General features: G+C 49.0%; 1 protein-coding gene across 1 annotated transcript in view; it reads left to right on the top strand.

The window, feature by feature from the left end:
* Positions 1-14,038, top strand: part of CETP (cholesteryl ester transfer protein) — a 95,614-nt gene that overhangs the window by 853 nt on the left and 80,723 nt on the right. The gene's annotated exons all lie outside the window — the stretch shown is intronic.

Raw genomic sequence — 14,038 nt, 5'->3', positions numbered from 1 at the left:
TCACCAAAAGTGATAGAAAATCCCTAAGTGTGGGTTGTCACCAGAACAAAAGGGAAATCTTCCAATGTAGACAACAGTTTTGGTGACATCCAGAGATTTCCTTACTGGAGGGATATCTGCTCGCTTCCAACTTTACCTATGGGACATGAAGTAAAGGGAAATCTCACCAATGGGACAGATGGCAATAACCCTCCTTTATTCTATCCAAATAGGAAAAAGCCTTTAGTTCCACTTTAATAAAAGTTGGGGCAAGTAAAACATCTACAGTATAAAATGAAAACAGCACTTTAAAGTGGTTGTAAACCCTTACAAACCACATTGACCTACAGGTAAACCTAGATTAAGGCTTACCTGTAGGTCCAAGAAATATGCCGTAGACAGCGGCACGCAGGCGCACTGGGCAAGCCGCAAATTGCAGTGATATGCCGCGAGTGTCAGCTCCCGTGCGCATGCGTGGGAGTGACGTCATCGCTGCTCCGGTGAATCACAGTGCTGGAGCAGCGAGACCCACCAAGAAGATGGACGCTCGGAACTACCGGGGACAGCGGTGACTTCGCTGGCTCCTGTGTCAGGTAAGTGACGCATAATGGACTACTATGCGATGCATAGTAGTCCATTATGCTTTACCTTTGCAGGGAATCAGAGGAAGTAAACCCATCAGGGTTTACTTCCTCTTTAACTTTAGATATACGCTCACTGGTCACTTTATTAGGTACACCTTGCTAGTACCGGGTTGGACGTCCTTTTTCCTTCAGAACTGCCTTAATTCTTTGTGGCACAGATTCAACAAGGTGTTGGAAACATTCCTCAGATTCTGGTCCATAGTGACATGATAGCACCACGCAGTTGCTGCAGATTTGTTGGCTACACATCCATGATGCAAGTCTGCCATCCCAAAGGTGCTCTATTGGATTGAGGTCTGGTGACTGTGGAGGCCATTAGAGTACAGTGACCTCATTGTCATGTTCAAGAAACCAGTGGTGAGATGTTTTGTGACATGGTGCATTATCCTGCTGGAAGGAGCCATCAGAAGATGGGTACGATTTAGTCCTTCATAAAGGGAAGGACACAGTCAGCAACAATACTCGGGTAGGCCGTGGTGTTTAACCACTTGGGTACCGCGCTATTGCCGAATGACGGCATTAGCGTGGACCTAGATTTCCGGGACTACGTCTATTGACGTCGTCCCGGTTACGAGCGGCCTGCGCGCCCCCTGAGGGGCGCGCGCGGCGCGCTCTGTGATCGGCGAGTCTATGAGACTCGCCTGATCACCGATCCGTGCAAGGGGTCGATCCCGACCCCTTATCATGTGATCAGCTGTCAGCCAATGACAGCTGATCATGTGATAGAACGGAGCCGGTAATCGGCTATTATTCCTCCTCGCGCTGACAGCGCGAGGAGAAAAAAAAAAGCCGATCACCGGCGGCCGTGATCGGGACATCAGTCCCGATCACGGCCAGCAATGCAAGGCACCACATGCCACCTGCCAGTGCCCACCTGCCTCCCGCAGTGCCATCCTGAAGTATAACTAAAAGTAAAAGTAAGTGCCCCCCGTCTGTGCCCATAGTGCCCACAGTGCCACCCCACAGTGCCACCCACAGTGCCACCCAATCTGCCTCAAAGGTGCTGCACCCCAGTGCCGCCCATCAGTGCCCAGCAGTGCCACCTATCAGAGCCACCTATCAGTGCCCATCAGTCCCATCTATCTGTGGTACCTATCAGTGCCCATCCGTGCCATCTTATCTGTGCCCATCTTTGCCCATCAGTGCCGCCTTATCTGTGCCCATCGGTGCCGCCTTATCTGTGCCTATTAGTGCCGCCTTAACTATGCCTATCAGTGCCCACCAGTGCAGCCTATCAGTGCCCACCAATGCAGCCTATCAGTGCCCACCAATGCAGCCCATCAGTGCCCACCAATGCAGCCTATCAGTGCCGCCTTATCAGCGCACTTCAATGAAGGAGAAAAATGACCCGTTTGCAAAATTTTATAACAAACTATTAAAACATGATTTTTTTTTTTTTTTTTTTTGCATCTTTTTTTGTTTGTTTAGCAAAAATTAAAACTCCGAGCTGTAACTAAATACCACCAAAAGAAAGCTCTATTTGTGGGAAAAAAATGATAAAAATTTCATTTGGGTACAGTGTTGTATGCCCGCGCAATTGTCATTCAAAGTGCATCAGCGCTGAAAGCTGAAAATTGGTCTGGGACTGAGGGGGGTTTAAGTGCCCAGTAAGCAAGTGGTTAAACAATGCTCAGTTGGTACTAAGTGGCCCAAAGTGTGCCAAGATAATATTACACCACCACCAGCCTGAACTGTATGTATTCTGTATGCACAATTGAGGGTAAGTGGTGTGTATATATATATATATATATATATATATATATATATATATATATATATATATATATAGATAGAAGGGGTAACACTAGGGCCGCATAATCAAAATGAGCAACACTGAATGAAAGTAAGGTCACACTATTTAAACTCCCTAATTACGGTGCTTTTTCAGTAATATTGATGAGTATATGACACAAACTGAAGAGATTCCCCATAGATTCAGCCTAGTGTTCCTGGGAAGTACCATTTCTTCTATAATAGAAACTGCCAATGTAAAGTAAAAAAACTTTTATGATGTGGGATGTATAGCCTATAAAAGAATTTTAGATAAGCATACAAAGTGTGTATAAATAGTTCAAATTTCTTGCTTTTCTGCATGTAATTGTATATGTATATTGGGCTAGCCATGTACAGGGAAGCCTCTGCCGCTTGCTTTAGTAATATAGCGCAGTGAATTTTTACTATTTGCTCTCTGTGTCTTAGGTTAGGCCTCTTTGCCTAAGATTAGGTGTGCCGCAGCCCATGCCGCCCTTCTGAATAGTGATGCATTGTGAGATCTCTTTTCAGAGGAGTTTGACTGGTGGTGGTTGGCTGTCTCATCACTGCTTGTTTTAACCCTGTGTGCCTCTCAACTGCATGCATTGCAATATTTCAGTGCTGCTGATCGATGGAAAACAATTTTCTGCAAGATGGAGTGATACTGAGGGGGGGAAAAGAGATGGCAGCTGGGATTATACCTCCAGCCATGAGGTAAGAGGCTTGCCACTACATACTGCCTAAACCTGCCACTACGTCCTGTCCATTGCCTTACCTTACCTGCCACTGCCCTTACAAAACTGCTCACTGCCCTGGGACCAAATACTGCTTGTTTACCCTTTCACTCCATACTGCTTTGCTACCTGGCGCTGCCATATTGTTTAATTTACTGACACATAAAGTTCACTGCGTTGCTGCTACATACTGCAACACAGTCATGCATTGCTTTTGTATACTGCTCACTGAACAGCACTGCCTTTATGTTCTACATGGTCCTGTGCTTCTTTACTACTACATGCTGCTCCCTGCCCTGCCCTTTCCTACTGCTACATACCACCCACTCCACAGCTATGCACTGCCTTTTTTTTTTTTTTTTCATACTTCTCACTACCTTGCACTGCATTCTATTCATTGCACTTTCCCTACATACTGCACTGACACTACACACTCAAGCTGCACATTACACACACACCAACAACAGTCACACAAAGTGGAGGAGGGGGGGTGCCCTGTTTGGTAGATTGTATGGGGGCTGTGATTTCTAAGCGTATATTCACATCAGATGCGGTGAGGCTTTGTTGGGCAGCTATTCCAGCACAGTCCCCATTTTCTGTGTGCCTGGCACACCACTGCATTGTGTTTGTGTGCGGGCAGTACTTTTTTTTCTAACGCAGAGCAGTGCACTGCGATTTTCTGTAACATTTCATTAAAGTTAATTTGAAAGAAAAAAATGAACAGTGCAATGCGTTAAGATTGGCGCACCAGCACAACAGCGATGCCGTCAGACCAAACCACAGCTCACACCAGCCTCTGAGTTGTAAAACAGTATGTAGTGGCAGGACAAGGGAGTTATTGCAGAGGAAAGTGAAGATATCCTCCTCTTAACCTAGCTGCCATCTCTTCTCCTTAGTGTCCCTCCCATCTGCAACAGCAATGCCTGTGAGAGGAAGAGGTGGCCACAACCCTGGCCTTGCCAACCACTTTCACCTGTCCAGGGAAAAGATGCTGAACTCTGAAAAAACACCTGGGGGATTCAGACAGGGAGCATATACATACATGAGACTGAAGGGACACACTGCACCCCTGGAAGAGGAGCGAGCCACACATGGGTGTAGCATAAGCAGTTGCAAGGGTCACAATCGCAACCCTGCACCCAGCTCCAGGTGGCCCCTGCAGCCTCCCTGTCTTATTATCATATCCTCCACAAAGTTCAGCTCCGATCTGCCCTAAGGCCCCACAGCCATGCTCATGTACTGAGCTTCCACTTTGCCTTCCACAGTCCACACCCCTCTGTTCTCATTGGCTGGGGAGAAGCTGTGAGCCATTTCGTGAATGGAGAGGAGCATGGGGAGAGAACAGCCCAGGATGGGGAAGTGTCTGTGCTGTGTGCGGGTAACATGGAATGCTAACTGAGCTCAGAGAGGCAAAAGGAGGAAAGTGCCGTCCTGTAGCCACAATAAGACCAATGTCACTGGTGAGGTATGACACCGCTCAGTGTCTCCTAGTCACCAGCTGGGATTCTCTGTACCCCCCACCCGGGGATGTCCACTTACCCCACTTCCCTGTCAACTGGGGAAAAGACACACATCTCCGGGAGGTGACCTTCCCCCAACACTGACAGAGAAACCTTCAGGAATTGCTAAAACAAACACCCCCTGAGGGGCTGCAGGCTCCAGATTTCATGCCACATGGCTTTGTCCCCCCAGATCTATGTTTCGCCTGCCACATTCAATGTAACCACGATGACGATATTTCTTTCCATTCTGTATGCGTTACATGCTGTGGGAGTCCTGCCCACAGGACGTAACTTATATGGAACAGAAAGGAATCCCGTGGCGTCACCCACGGCCATCATCGTGGTTACATTGAATGTTTACCTACCAGGCACTAGGTGTTAGTGCCATGCTTGGAAGTTTTACTCTACATTTCTTATAAAATCAGTCCTATACAGAGAGCACTATATATATCTCCCCCTTTTTTTCATGTGGGATATCCATTTGGAATTCCGGCATATGGTAATAAGGTGATTAGAACTTAGATTGCTTAATACCTGCATATACTGACGTTGGTGGTTCCCTCATTGACCGATTTGGAGTTGACCCTTTATGGGAAGGCCTAATTGACCTATCTGTTAATTCAGGTGGTCCACTATCACAGGTGAGCGGCTAGTGATACCAATGGTGGAGGTTCTGCACGTTGTCACCGATATGAATATGATTCACGAGTGGTCACCGCTTTGAGAAGGCTAAGTGTTAGGTTTCGGGTTTCAGGGTGAGGTTACCTTTTGGGGTTGGGCTCAGGTTGTAGTTAAGGGTAAAGGCTTTGGTTAAGGATTAATTGTGGGCTTATTGTAAGGGGTTAGGTTCTGGGTAAATGCTGATTAGTATAATATTTTTTGGTGAGATATAGTACATTTACGTGTATTTTCATCCTTTTGTGTCCCATTACTTAACAGATGAGTGCTCACTCTGTTCAGGATAAATCAGACTAATTCTCAAGCCTCAAGTTCCCCTTTGTAGTCCTTCATTCTCTTGTTTGAAAAAGAATGAACTATGACCTATTTGATTTAAAGTGGTTCTAAAGGTAGAAAATTTTCTTTAAAAAAAACTGTGTGCGGCCTCCCCCAATACTTACCTGATCTTGATCCATCAATGTGAATGAGAGCAGCAGTTCTCTCATCCCTCTCTCTCCTCACTGGCTCAGAGCCAGCAGTGGAAGCCATAGGCTCCTGCTGCTGTCAATCATAGCCAGTGAGGAGCGAGTGGGAGTGGGACTGTGCTCAGCTCTATGTGTCAATGGACACACACAGAACAGCTCGGGAGCGAGGTTTCACGAGTGCCCCTATAGCAAGTGGCTTGCTATGGGGGCACTCATTGGAGGGGGGGAGCCAGGAGTGGCGGTGGGGGACCCGAGAAGAGGAGGATTGGGGCTGCTCTGTAGTGATGGACGAACTTCCGACGGGACGTTTCGCGAACGCGAAATGCGAACGGACCCAAACGTTCGCGAAACCGAACGTTCGCCGCGGGCCCCATTGACTTCAATGGGAGGCGAACTTTGCAAACCTTCATGTCGAATTTGCGGCCACGTGGTAATTATTAGGGGGTAAAACGTAGTCCCACCATCTGGACAATGACATAATACATGTATGAGGTGAATTTGGGATCGATAACTACAAGCATTTTTATTTTATTTGGGAAATTGTTCTAACAATTCAGGACTATGGAGCTAATGAAGGCAATGGAGGAGAGGGAAGGTCAGGGACCAGGGTAGGCAAAGAAGAGGGTGCAGGAGATGATCACCAGCAGCGTGACATACCGGAATGACACATGCACCGTGATAGAGGCATCTGACAGCAGCACCGTAATACAGAGCACTGACAGCAGCACCGTGACATACAGCGCTGACAGCAGCACCGTGACATACAGCGCTGACAGCAGCACCGTGACATACAGCGCTGACAGCAGCACCGTGACATACAGCGCTGACAGCAGCACCGTGACATACAGCGCTGACAGCAGCACCGTGACATACAGCGCTGACAGCAGCACCGTGACATACAGCGCTGACAGCAGCACCGTGACATACAGCGCTGACAGCAGCACCGTGACATACAGCGCTGACAGCAGCACCGTAAGCAGCCCCAGGAGGAAGTCAGCACAGCACAGGGATGGTGTGATCCCCTCATAATAAGAACCCCCAGGAGGAAGTCAGCACAGCACAGGGATAGTGTGATCCCTTCATAATAAGAACCCCCAGGAGGAAGTCAGCACAGCACAGGGATATCATAAGCAGCCCCAGTAGAAATATGACACCGCTCAACCTCTTCAAAGAGGAGGGTAGGGGCATATAGTACGGTGTGCTTTTTTGGGTCAAGGAAGTGAGCCAAATGAATTAAGAAGGTCTGTGTGCTTGATTAAAAAAATAGTTTATAGACATATACATGGTCTACTGGTCACATGTGTTGAATTCCTCCGAGATCCATGCCTCATTCATTTTTAGAAATGTGAGGTAGTTAACACTGTGGTGAGCTAGGCGAGTACGCTTATCGGTCACAATCCCCCCTGCTGCGCTGAACGTCCTTTCGGACAGGACACTGGATGAGGGGCAAGCCAACAGTTCGATTGCAAATTGGGCAAGCTCTGGCCAGAGGTCAAGCCTGCCCACCCAGTAGTCTAGGGGTTCATCACTCCTCAGAGCGTCCACATCGGCCGTTAACAGAATGTAGTCGGACACCTGACGGTCTAGGCGTTCCCTGATGCTGGATCCGGATGACACCTGTCGATGGGTCGGCTGAAAGAATGACCTCATATCCGAAGTCACCAACACATCTTCAAACCGGCCTCTTCTTGCAGGCGCTGTTGGATTGGTACCCGCAAATCCTTCTCTGGGAGTGGGAATTGCTCCTCTGCCAGCGCACGCAAAAGCAGAATGCAGCATTTCTCGAAGCAAGGCCTGGAAGTGCTGCATTCTGACAGCCCTCTGCGACGGCGGTAACATTTCCGCCATTTTGTGTTTGTACCGGGGGTCTAAGTACGTTGCCACCCAGTACTGGTCCTTGACCCTCATGCTTTTTATACGGGGGTCCCTATTAAAACACTGGAGCATGAAGGCCCCCATTTGCACTAAAGTGGAAGCGGTGTGGTGGCCTGGCTCCTGCTCATCATCCAGGATAATGTCGTCCTCTTCATTCTCCTCTCCCCATCCTCGCACAACAGGGATCCCAGAAAGGTTTAAAGCATGCTCTTCTTGCTCCTGCTCATCCGCCCCGGCACCATCCTCCTCTGACTCCTCATCAGACTCCTGTTGTTGACTTGTCTCAGATAGAGTAGCCCCCCCTGGGAATTCATCCAGCATTGCGACTTCCTCATCTTCCCGCTCCTGCTCCTCCACAGCCTGATCAATGACACGACGCAATGCACGCTCCAGAAAGAAGGCATAAGGTACCATGTCACTGATGGCGCCATGGCTGCGACTGACCAGTTTGGTGATCTCCTCAAATGGCCGCAGAAGTCTGCATGTGTCGCGCATGAGCAGCCACTGGCGCGGTGAAAAAAAACCCAGCTCCCCAGAACCGTTTCTTTCGCAGAGTTCATACAGGTAGACGTTAACTGCACGTTTCTGCTGGAGCAGCCTATCAAGCATATAGAAGGTTGAGTTCCATCGCGTCGGGCAATCGCAAATAAGACGTCTGACCGGCAGATGGTGTCGCCGCTGAATGTCAGCAAGGCGAGCCATGGCCGTGTAAGATCTTCTGAAATGGGCCGAGATTTTCCTTGCCTGCCGCAAGATGTCCTGGACCCCAGGGTATTTGACAAGGAATCGCTGCACGACCAAGTTTAAGACGTGTGCCATGCACGGCACGTGCGTGATTTTGCCCTGTTTCAATGCGCTAAGCAGATTGGCACCGTTGTCACACACCACTTTACCAACTGTCAAATTGAGCGGTGTTAGCCACTCATCTGCCTGTGAACGCAAAGCTGAAAGGAGTGCCGGGCCAGTGTGGCTCTTTGCTTCCAGGCACAACAGACGCAGCACGGCATGGCAACGTCTCACCTGGCATGTGGAATAGGTTCTGGGGAGCTTGGGCGGTGCAGTGGAAGAGACGCTAGCAGCGGAAAAGGAGGAGGCAGCTGAGGAGGAGAGGGAGGAGGATGGAGTAGGAGGAGGAGAAGAAGAGTCAGGCCTGCATGCAATCCGTGGCGGTAAAACCAAATCTACACGGGTGCCACGGGTTACATGCTTGACGGCCGTCAGAAGGTTCACCCAGTGGGCAGTAAAACTGATATACCTTCCCTGCCCGTGTTTGCTAGACCACGTGTCTGTGGTCAGATGTATCTTGGCACCGACACTGTGTGCCAGAGATACATTCACTTGCCGCTGAACATGGCCATATAGCTCTGGGATGCCCTTCTCTGAGAAATACTTCCTTCCTGGGACCTTCCATTGTGGTGTTCCAATGGCCACAAATTTGCGAAAGGCCTCCGAGTCCACCAGTTTATATGGCAGTAGTTGGCGGGCTATGAGTTCTGACAAGCCAGCCGCCAACCGTTGGGCAAGAGGGTTATCCGGCATCATCATTTTTTTACGCTCAAACATTAGGCCCACGGAAGCCTGCCTTTTTGCAGAAAAATGTGAGCTTGGCGTGATGGAAGGTGGAGTGGAGGACAATTGTGAGGAGAGAGGAGAAGGAGAAGTAGAAGACGAGGCTGGACGGTGAGAGCCTGCAGTGTGGCTTTGTGTGTTCCGTTGCTCCCACTGGGCTCGGTGATGGCTGCTCATGTGCCTTCTTAAGGCGGTCGTCCCTAGGTGAGTATTGGGCTTACCGCGACTAACGCGTTGACTGCAAAGATTGCAGATGGCAACGCTATTGTCAGCAGCGGACACGTTAAAAAAAGCCCACACTGCGGAGCCATGTGCCGGTGTCCTGGGAGCGCCAGATGTGACCGTACATGGTCGATGACTCGCTCCTGATACATTTGCAGTCTGCTTTGTCCCTGCTGTGCAATGTAAGTCATTGCTGCTTCTCCTCCCTATCTGCTGGTCCATATCTCCCTCTGAACTCCCCTCCTCTTCCTCTCTTGTGGGCACCCACGTGACATCACTAGACACGTCATCATCAACGTCACCTTCCCCACCGCTATAAGTAGAGATCTCGGAGTAGGCAGCAACACCGGGGACCAACCTCCTCCTTGGGCTGATCTGGGTACTGGCGTCAGACTGCTGAGTAGCGCTTGTTGCTACCTCCTCTTCCTGATCCAATACCAAGAGTGGCTGCGCATCAGAAATGTCCTCTTGATATGGATCGGAAAATAATTCCAGTGACTCAAGCGGAAGGTATGTGGTGGTGGTGGTGGTGGTCGTGTTGTTGGTGGTAGTGTCTTTGGGGGTGCACATAGCAGAGAGTGAAGAAGAGGGTGCAGATCGAGAGGATGAGGAGGGTGCAGAAGAGTAAGGCTGAGCGAGCCACTCAACCAAGTCTGGTGCATCCTTTAAAGTAATTGAACGCACCTTCTGCAACTTCCCACTTTGGCTCAAGCCTGTTGCTCCTGCCCTACCCCTACCACCCCTGCGGAAGGGCCTGCCTCTTCCTCTGCATGTCATTTTTTAAATGACCCTGTGACAAAACTCTTAGTCCCTATACCGCTGAAGGACTGCTGCAGTATAGGGCAGCGGTCAGCAGTGGTGCACGTCAACCCTATCTATTGTGGACCGATAGCGGTCCTTACAGAACAGCAGACTGTACCGCACTCAAGCCTATGTACCGTAGCACCCTATACCAAGTTACCAGTCCTTATAAGAACTTTTGTGGACCAAGCAGGTTGTGTATTAGTGTTTAGCAGACTGTACGTCAGTCCCTATACCGCTGAAGGACTGCTGCAGTATAGGGCAGCGGTCAGCAGTGGTGCACGTCAACCCTATCTATTGTGGACCGATAGCGGTCCTTACAGAACAGCAGACTGTACCGCACTCAAGCCTATGTACTGTAGCACCCTATACCAAGTTACCAGTCCTTATAAGAACTTTTGTGGAACAAGCAGGTTGTGTGTTAGTGATTAGCAGACTGTACGTCAGTCCCTATACCGCTGAAGGACTGCTGCAGTATAGGTGAGCGGTCAGCAGTGGTGCACGTCAACCCTATCTATTGTGGACCGATAGCGGTCCTTACAGAACAGCAGACTGTACCGCACTCAAGCCTATGTACCGTAGCACCCTATACCAAGTTACCAGTCCTTATAAGAACTTTTGTGGACCAAGCAGGTTGTGTATTAGTGTTTAGCAGACTGTACGTCAGTCCCTATACCGCTGAAGGACTGCTGCAGTATAGGGCAGCGGTCAGCAGTGGTGCACGTCAACCCTATCTATTGTGGACCGATAGCGGTCCTTACAGAACAGCAGACTGTACCGCACTCAAGCCTATGTACCGTAGCACCCTATACCAAGTTACCAGTCCTTATAAGAACTTTTGTGGAACAAGCAGGTTGTGTGTTAGTGATTAGCAGACTGTACGTCAGTCCCTATACCGCTGAAGGACTGCTGCAGTATAGGTGAGCGGTCAGCAGTGGTGCACGTCAACCCTATCTATTGTGGACCGATAGCGGTCCTTACAGAACAGCAGACTGTACCGCACTCAAGCCTATGTACCGTAGCACCCTATACCAAGTTACCAGTCCTTATAAGAACTTTTGTGGACCAAGCAGGTTGTGTATTAGTGTTTAGCAGACTGTACGTCAGTCCCTATACCGCTGAAGGACTGCTGCAGTATAGGGCAGCGGTCAGCAGTGGTGCACGTCAACCCTATCTATTGTGGACCGATAGCGGTCCTTACAGAACAGCAGACTGTACCGCACTCAAGCCTATGTACCGTAGCACCCTATACCAAGTTACCAGTCCTTATAAGAACTTTTGTGGAACAAGCAGGTTGTGTGTTAGTGATTAGCAGACTGTACGTCAGTCCCTATACCGCTGAAGGACTGCTGCAGTATAGGGCAGCGGTCAGCAGTGGTGCACGTCAACCCTATCTATTGTGGACCGATAGCGGTCCTTACAGAACAGCAGACTGTACCGCACTCAAGCCTATGTACCGTAGCACCCTATACCAAGTTACCAGTCCTTATAAGAACTTTTGTGGAACAAGCAGGTTGTGTGTTAGTGATTAGCAGACTGTACGTCAGTCCCTATACCGCTGAAGGACTGCTGCAGTATAGGTGAGCGGTCAGCAGTGGTGCACGTCAACCCTATCTATTGTGGACCGATAGCGGTCCTTACAGAACAGCAGACTGTACCGCACTCAAGCCTATGTACCGTAGCACCCTATACCAAGTTACCAGTCCTTATAAGAACTTTTGTGGACCAAGCAGGTTGTGTATTAGTGTTTAGCAGACTGTACGTCAGTCCCTATACCGCTGAAGGACTGCTGCAGTATAGGGCAGCGGTCAGCAGTGGTGCACGTCAACCCTATCTATTGTGGACCGATAGCGGTCCTTACAGAACAGCAGACTGTACCGCACTCAAGCCTATGTACCGTAGCACCCTATACCAAGTTACCAGTCCTTATAAGAACTTTTGTGGACCAAGCAGGTTGTGTATTAGTGTTTAGCAGACTGTACGTCAGTCCCTATACCGCTGAAGGACTGCTGCAGTATAGGGCAGCGGTCAGCAGTGGTGCACGTCAACCCTATCTATTGTGGACCGATAGCGGTCCTTACAGAACAGCAGACTGTACCGCACTCAAGCCTATGTACCGTAGCACCCTATACCAAGTTACCAGTCCTTATAAGAACTTTTGTGGAACAAGCAGGTTGTGTGTTAGTGATTAGCAGACTGTACGTCAGTCCCTATACCGCTGAAGGACTGCTGCAGTATAGGTGAGCGGTCAGCAGTGGTGCACGTCAACCCTATCTATTGTGGACCGATAGCGGTCCTTACAGAACAGCAGACTGTACCGCACTCAAGCCTATGTACCGTAGCACCCTATACCAAGTTACCAGTCCTTATAAGAACTTTTGTGGAACAAGTGAGTTGTGAATGTTTAGCAGACTGCAGCAGAAGGGCAGCAGTCAAGTATAATATCCTTTCTATATTTGGAAGAAAGAATATTATACATGTACAAGCCTATTACTGTACCACTGATACCAGTCCTGAAAAGAACCTTTGTGGAACTAATAATAACAGCAAGTCTTTAAAATTACCCTCACTGCCTGACAACACTGCTTCCTTCCTGTCCCTATACAAATTGGCAAAAAAAGAGAACGATTAGTGGTTACTGGAACAGCTCTTTTGTGGACCTTGATAGTAACAGCTAATGATGATGATGATGATGATGATGATGAAAGACTAATCTGGCTGTCCCTGTAGCATACACCGTCCTTTCCCTTTCTCTAAACTAACAAAAGACACTCAGGCTGCTGCAAGAATCAGCAGCACAGCAAACCTATCAACACCTAACACCTATACCAGTCCTGAAAAGAACTTTTGTGTACCAAATAGCTAGTGGTTTATCTCTCCCTACTCCACACAGGAACCTGTCCCTATCTTAACAGAAGAAAGAATGTAAAATGGCCACCGGATCGGGTGTATTTATAGGTTAGGGGGAATGTACAAGTGTCCATGTGCTGTCATGTCTCAATTGGCTGTCCTGTATCACATGATAAACGTGTCACCAAAGGTTAAAGTTCTTGTATACATTAAACACGTAAGTCCGCCGCGGCGAACGACGGAAAAAGGCGTTCGAACGTGCGGACCGCGAATGTCGGAAATTCGCCGCGAAACGACCGCCGGGCGAACCGTTCGGCCATCACTACTGCTCTGTGCAAAACCACTGCACAGAGCAGGTAAGCATGAGATACTGGATGTTTTTTTTTTGCTTACCTGCAAAGTCTTAATGTGCTAGGATACATCGCATGCTAGCACATTATGTGAAACTTACTTGAAAACTAAGACTTCCAGCGATGCGATGTCATCCTTGGTGACAGCTTCCATCTTCACTCGTTTTGCTTCCAGGTTCGCAGGCTCCGGCTCTGTGACTGGCTGGAGCTGTGATGATGTCACTCCCATGTATGTGTGCTGGAGCCGCCGGTCATGGCACAGGGCTCTGAAGGAGTGGCTGTTCCTTCAGAGCGCATCCGCCAGTGATGTCACTGGCTGTATGTACAGTAAATATCTCCTGAACGGTGCACATTTAGGAGATATTTACACTGCCTATACAGTTGGTAAGCCTTATTATAGGCAAAATTTAAAGGTGGAAGTTTACTTCCTATTTAAGTTTAAAGCGGGAGTCCGCCGGGACTCCGCGTTTTTTTTTTTTTTTTAAAAGCCAGCAGCTACAAATACTGCAGCTGCTGACTTTTAAAATAGTGACACTTACCTGTCCAGCGCGCCCGCGATGTCGGCACCCGAAGCCGATCTCTAGATCGTCTGTCGGGTGCTGCCGCCGCCATCTTGGG

Source organism: Lithobates pipiens, unplaced genomic scaffold, assembly GCF_037356315.1.
Source record: "Lithobates pipiens isolate NorthernLeopardFrog02 unplaced genomic scaffold, aLitPip1_a1.2 Scaffold_10, whole genome shotgun sequence".
Lineage (NCBI taxonomy): Eukaryota > Metazoa > Chordata > Amphibia > Anura > Ranidae > Lithobates > Lithobates pipiens.
Note: the sequence above shows the minus strand (reverse complement) of the source record. Positions and strands in the feature narration are given on the sequence as shown.